Below are 7,419 nucleotides of genomic sequence, written 5' to 3'. Positions count from 1 at the left end.
AAATGCGACAAGGCACCTTCATCAATCAAGCAAAGTACCTCCAAGACATGCTCAAGCACTTTGATATGAAGGACGCCAAAGGCATTGGAACTCTGATGCATCTCAAGTGTCAACTCTCTCTTGACGAGACCGGCAAGGCGGTGGATCCCAAGCTCTACCGTTCGATGCTAGGTTCGCTTCTTTACCTTTGTGCCTCTCGCCCGGATATAATGTTAAGCATTGGTATGTGTGCACAGTTTCAAGCGAGCCCGAAGGAAAGCCACATTGTGGCGGTCAAAAGGATCTTTTGATATTTAGTTGATATCCCACACTTCGGACTATGGTACCCAAGGGACACGGATTTTGCTTTGGTTGGTTTCACCGACTCCGATTGGGCGGACGACAAGGTTGATAGGAAGTCTACATCCGGAGCTTGTCACTTTCTTGGAAGATCTTTGGTGTGTTGGTCCTCGAAGAAGCAAAATTGTGTCTCCGTCTCCACCGCGGAAGCCAAGTATATTGCCGCGGCAAGTAGTTGTGCTCAAATCTTGTGGATGAGGCAAACCTTGCGGGATTATGGACTCGAGTATAGCAAGGTGCCTCTTTTGTGTGACAATGAGAGCGCAATCAAGATCGCCTACAATCCGGTTCTTCATGGCAAGACGAAGCACATTGAGATACAGAACCACTTCATCCGGGATCACATTGCTCGTGGAGATATTGTACTATCCTACATTGGTACCAAGGAGCAATTAGCGGACATCTTCACGAAGCCCTTGGATGAGAAGCGTTTCATTGAGTTGAGGCATGAGCTAAATATCATTGATCCATCGAACTTTGCTTGACCGTCGTGCGCACATACCACTCCTAACCTATATATCTAGATGAAAGGCACGCATGAACATAGGGGGAGTGCGGTTTAAATCTATTGAGCTATCCCTCCCCCCATAATGCATAAAGAAATCCAAAACATATGCTATTCGTCAAATAAGTGACTTATGAGCTTCATGTTGAGTTGTAGTCCATGAGTCCTAGATACATCTACGCGACCTCACACTACTACACTCTTACACGGTGGCTTCAGCCACCAACCTCCTCTTTGAGGAGTTTTTCGGTTCTTTGTGTTTCTTTGTGACCTTATTTTTGTCCTTCTTCTTTGCTATCTTTTTCTTCATGTTTTTGGAGAACCTAATTCAAGCTTGTTTTCCCTTTTGGTTTTTGCAAGCTTGGTTGTATGTTCTTTTTCTCCATCCTTCTAGTTTCTTTTCCCTCCTTTTTGGTGTTCCGATGCCAAAGGGGGAGAAGTTCCTATGTGGATGGGGACCTTTGTTGTTTGTAGCCTTGTGGTCCTAGTTGCTTATCTTGTCTTGTGGCTACATCAACAACTCTATGGAGGCATCTTACGGTGAGTTTGGGTATTCTCAAGGCTATGGTATGATAACTTCACCAAAATCTCCTTACATGATCTTATGTTGCCTCCATATTGTGCATATACTATTTGAACATGTCAATTATCCGTGTTGCATATGTGCGTGGTTTGTAAAAACTAGGGGGAGTGATGCCTCTAGAACATGTGTATTTGTATTCAAATACATATTCATAATATGCACATGTTTAGGGGGAGCTCCGTCGAGCTTTTGCAAATCTAAGTATCTCATCATAATATCATATGTTATTGTAAAGTCTTGTGTTGTCATCGAACACCAAAAAGGGGGAGATTGAAAGAGCAAAGTCTAAACCTCGGGTTTTGTGTGTTTGATGACAACACTTGAGTAATCTCAATGTGCTCCTTGAGTATCATTGTTAGATTTGCAAGTGCACGGTGACCTCGCTGGACACGTCAAGATCGGAAGACTAAAGCGTAGTTTATAGGTTTTCTGGTTTTGTGTGTGTATCGTGAGGTGACATGGCTGGAGATAAAAAGGGGAGAAAACCAGTTTTAGCCAGGCCGGTACTACCGGTACCTGTAGCGGTAGTACCGCTACCCCTATAGGTACCGCCCCACGGTACCACTCTGAGTTCTGCGCTGATTTTGACCCAGAATACGAGTTGCGGTACCTCTGCAGTACCTGGAGCGGTAGTACCACTCACGAGCGGTAGTACCGCCCACGGTACCGCCCAGGTACCGTAACTAGTTACGGCAGTACTGCTCTGGTAGCGCTCCGGTACCGCTTCGAGTCCAGTAAGGTTTGGATCCTGTTGCGGTACCTCGAGCGGTACCGCGAGCGGTAGTACCGCTCTGCGTCCACGTGGACCAGATCTGGGGAATTCGAACTCAGAGCAGTAGTACCGCTTCCCAAAAGCGGTAGTACCGCTTCGGCGAAAACTGGACATAACGGTTGGATTTGGAGGAGCCTATTTAAGGGCTCCTTCTTCCCCAACTCGTTTTTATCTCTTCTCTCTCTCTCCTCCATTGTTGCTGAGCCAAAACCTTGAGGATCTCCCCAACCATCCAACCAATCTTGCCCAAACTTTGAGGTGGTGGAGGAGACCCCGATCTATAGTTCTACCAAGAGAGATTTCACCAATACTAGCTATTCCTTAGTGGATCTTGGTGGTAGGGTTCCTATGGTGGGACATTGGAGAAAGTGCAGCTATGGAGGCTAGCTTGGTGATGTACTAGCTCCATAGGGTGTTGGGAGCCTCCTTGTGTGTGGAGCTCGCCCCAATCTTGTGAAGGAATCACCACCTCGACTGGTGCCTTAGTGGAGAAGGGGGAGCACCTTCGTGGAGCTCTCTCGAGGAAGAAGGTGAGGCCTTCCTTCGTGGTGTGGCCGTCTAGTCTCTTGTGTGAGACTGGCATCTCCTCAACGCAGACGTACTTCCTATTGTGGAAGGAACTGCGGGAAACAAACCTCGCCTCGTCTCCGCGCCCTCCGGTTGTCTCGCTCCTTACTCTTACTATCTTGTTGATTCCTTTTCTTGTTGCACTTATCAGGTCACCTCTAGTGAAACTATATTTTTATTCCGTCACATCTTATGTGCTTTACTTGGAGCGTCTGTATGTTTTTATTTTTGTTTGTGTTTGAATAAAATCGGATCCTAGCATTCTTTGTTTGGGAGAGAGACACGCTCCGCTGTTGCATATGAACACATGTGTTCTTAGCTTTATTCTTAATGTTCATGGCGAAGGTTGAAACTGCTTCGTTAATTGTCATATGGTTGGAGACAGAAAATGCTACATGTGGTAATTGGTATAATGTCTTGAATAATTTGATACTTGGCAATTGTTGTGCTCATATAGATCATGTTTAAGCTCTTGCATCTTGTACTTTGCACCTATTAGTGAAGAAATACTGTAGAGCTTGTTGACATTTGGTTTGCATGATTGGTCTCTCTAAAGTCTAGATATTTTCTGGTGAGGGTTTGAACAACAAGGAAGACAGTGTAGAGTCTTATAATGCTTGCAATATGTTCTTATGTAAGTTTTGCTGTACCGGTTCATACTTGTGTCTGCTTCAAATAACCTTGCTAGCCTAAGCCTTGTACTGAGAGGGAATACTTCTCGTGCATCCAAATCCTTGAGCCAAAAACTATGCCATTTGTGTCCACCATACCTACCTACTACATGGTATTTTTCTGCCATTCCAAGTAAATACTTCATGTGCTACCTTTAAACAATTCAAAAGTTATTATCTCTTATTTGTGTCAATGTTTTACAGCTCATGAGGAAGTATGTGGTGTTCTATCTTTCAATCTTGTTGGGCAGACTTTCACCAATGGACTAGTGGCTTCATCCGCTTATCAAATAATTTTGCAAAAAGAGCTGACAATGGGTATCCCAGCCCCAATTAATTAACTTTCATTAATAATTCTCTTCACATGTTTTGCTCTGATTCATCAGTAAGCAACTTAATTTTGCAAATAGACACTCCTCCATGGTATGTGAAATGTTGGAAGGCACCCGAGGATTCGGTTAGCCATGGCTTGAGAAAGCAAAGGTTGGGAGGAGTGTCATCTCTAAATAAAACTAAAATAAATAGACACTCCTTCATGGTATGTGAATGATTGGAAGGCACCCGAGGATTCGGTTAGCCATGGCTTGAGAAAGCAAAGGTTGGAAGGAGTGTCACCCAAAAATAAAAATAAACTAAACTAAAGTACATGTGTAAACAAAAGAGAAGAGGGATGATCTACCTTGGTGGTAGAGATAACGTCCTTCATGGGAGCCGCTCTTTGAAAGTCTATTTGATGAGGGGGTTAGAGTGCCCACTACCATTCGTTGACAACAACAAACACCTCTCAAAACTTTACTTTTATGCTCTCTTTATGATTTCAAAACTTGAAAAGCTCTAGCACATGATTTTATCCCTGCTTCCCTCTGCGAAGGGCCTTTCTTTTACTTTTATGTTGAGTCAGTTTACCTACTTCTTTCTATCTTAGAAGCAAACACTTGTGTCAACTGTGTGCATTGATTCCTACATATTTTCTTATTTGCATTCATCATATTACGTTGTGTTGACAATTATCCATGAGATAAACATGTTGAAGTTGAAAGCAACTGCTGAAACTTATATCTTCCTTTGTGTTGCTTCAAAACTTTCTACTATGAATCTATTGCTTTATGAGTTAACTCTTATGCAAGTCTTATTGATGCTTGTCTTGAAAGTACTATTCATGAAAAGTCTTTGCTATATGATTTTGTTGTTCAACCATTATCTTTACTATTGCTTCGAATCACTGCATTCATCTCATATGCTTTACAATAGTATTGATCAAGATTATGATAGCATGTCACTTCAGAAATTATCTTTGTTATCGTTTACCTACTCGAGGGCGAGTAGGAACTAAGCTTGGGGATGCTCGATACGTCTCAAACGTATCTATAATTTCTTATGTTCCATGCTACTTTTATGATGATACTCACATGTTTTATACACTAGTTGAATGCCCGTGCGTTGCTACGGCTCTTTAATTTTATTTTCATCGCCATACATGTAATGTAGTGCACATGAAAACTTCGATGATGTGGAGGATATGCGAATAAATCTTATACTCAATATTTTGATGGCAACACCATCTATCCTAAAAGGAAGAGTATGCAATTTGAGCTGCTCAAATTATAGACATTCTCGCTATTATTTTCTCTCTCTTCACCCCACTCCAACCACATGCCACTCTTTGCTATCCACCGGTGCTTTCTCCAAATCTGGTGAACCATCGTATTCATTTCCATAGCCCACAATTTCAGAAAGATTGCATGCGGTAATGTTTTCTCAAACTGGAGAATCACACCGTAGTTGTTTCCATAGCCTGGGAATTCGAAGATATTGCAACAACCATCATCCCACCTTTGACAACGGTAATTGTTGCGGGCCTTCCACCCAACCCCTGAGTCGTGAAATATCTAGCGATTTCCAAAGGCAAGGTTCGCAAGGCTGAAAGGATCTCTATTTTACTCTACTTTTGCTTCTTTTTTTAAGCATAGCATGAGAGTTGGAGTTCAATTAAAATGTCTTAAATGGTGCAAATAGTTATAACAACTATCTTCAACATATGACCCAGCATGTTATCTTAAATAGATAAGTAAGAATTGGTTTTTGTGATCATATGAATTTGCAGGCCAAAAAAAGCTACTGACTATAACTCCCACTTGTGGAAATCAAGCTCTTATAGTTTTGCTAACCTAATATTTTCAAAACCAGCATATGAGTGAAGATTAAAACTTACTATGCACATTTAGTGGCTATTAAATAAAAATCTACCGAGATTGTAAAGTAAAAATAATTTAATATCTACAATGGTGAGTATTATGAGCTAACCTTTTAGTATGACAAGACTTTTAATTCCAACTGCGAAAAAACATTTGGTAGCCAATAGCTTGTGTGTTAGTGCACTTCAATGATAAAATCGAGAATTTATCAAAAATATGAATTGATAACTCAATAATGAGTTGCACATGATCCATGTACAAAAGGAAGGACACGGTAATATATTGTCGACACCGAGATCACCATCAGCTAGTAGTGATCAAGATTAATGTGATATACGGGACCGTACTTTTTCTGCGAAACACAGTACAATCAAAGACGCACACACTCACCCCTATGAACGCATACACACACAACCTACCCCTATGAGCACCTCCAAGAGACTGCGTCGAAGAACTGATTCGGCGGATCTTGAGATTGACGAAGTTACCGCAGACACCTCGCTGTCGACGGAAACGTTGTCTTCCACTGAAGAATATTACGCCTTTATGATACACCAAAGTGTCAAGTCTGGAATTTAAACTCTGATGGGCTGGGGGTACCACTGCCCTCCTAACCATCCAACCACAGGTTGGTTCTCCGACAGTACTATTTCTTGGATTCCTCTAGCACCACACACGTACATGATTTCCTAAACTTTGTCAAAAGATAAATACCCTCCTAATTAGCAGAGTAGGACCAGGGCAAGCATCACCAACAACAAAAAACCTACGAGAGGGGAAGATATAGTCACCTGCGACTATTGTCATCAGCCTGTCTTCAACCTGGCAAAAAAAAAACATCACGATTTTTTCGAAAATGGGCACTTTATTACTTGCGCAATAGACCCGGCCTCTGCATAACTAAGATGCACACAGCCGCACACAAATTCGTTACAAAACCAGAAAGGTGTTCAAATGGATAAAAAAGGTTCAAAAAACAGAAACAAAGTCTAGCTAGGAGGATCTAGCCGAAGCTCAGGCTGCCACCCATGTTGGGAGAAAATATCCCTCGCCGTATCCTCCAACCGTGAAGACACCTCCGTAAAGAGGTCCCGGTGCTCGACACGCTGCAATGGTATCCATGAGCGGAGCAAAGCCGTGCATCGGTAGATGACCTGCAAAAAAGAAGAAGAAACATTATTGAAAATCTTGTCATTTCTACATAGCCATAGCGACCAGATAATTGCAATTGCTCCCATCCTAATAAGACGTTTAAACCTAACATCCACACCATTGAGCCAGTTGCCAAATAAATTGACAACACTACGTGGTGGGAATAAGGTAGACCCTATTTGGACAGCTGACCATATAGACCTAGCTAACTTACATTGGAAGAATAAGTGGTTAATTGTCTCGTCTTGATGACAGAAGACACACTTTCTACTTCCATGCCAGTTGCGTTTGGCAAGATTATATTTAGTAAGGATTACCCCCCGACGAAGATACCATGCAAAGATTTTTGTTCTCAGCAGTATTTTCATCTTCCAAATCTTTGAATTATTATCGACCGGGAGTTCTGGCTGAATTAAAGCATTGTACATGGAAGCCACTGAGAATGTACCATTCCCGGTAAGGTTCCATCGAAATTCATCCGGTCCCTGCGTCAGTTGAACTAACTCAAGACGCTGTAACAATTCCTGCCACGAGGTTTGTCTGAGACCGATGAGACTTCTTCTGAAATCCACATTTGGTGGGAAGTCTTCCAACACCTTAGAGGTAGTATCGCTTTTGTGGCGCACTATATTGTA

Source organism: Lolium perenne, chromosome 7, assembly GCF_019359855.2.
Source record: "Lolium perenne isolate Kyuss_39 chromosome 7, Kyuss_2.0, whole genome shotgun sequence".
Classification (NCBI taxonomy): Eukaryota; Viridiplantae; Streptophyta; class Magnoliopsida; order Poales; family Poaceae; genus Lolium; species Lolium perenne.
This window is presented reverse-complemented; position numbering follows the sequence as displayed.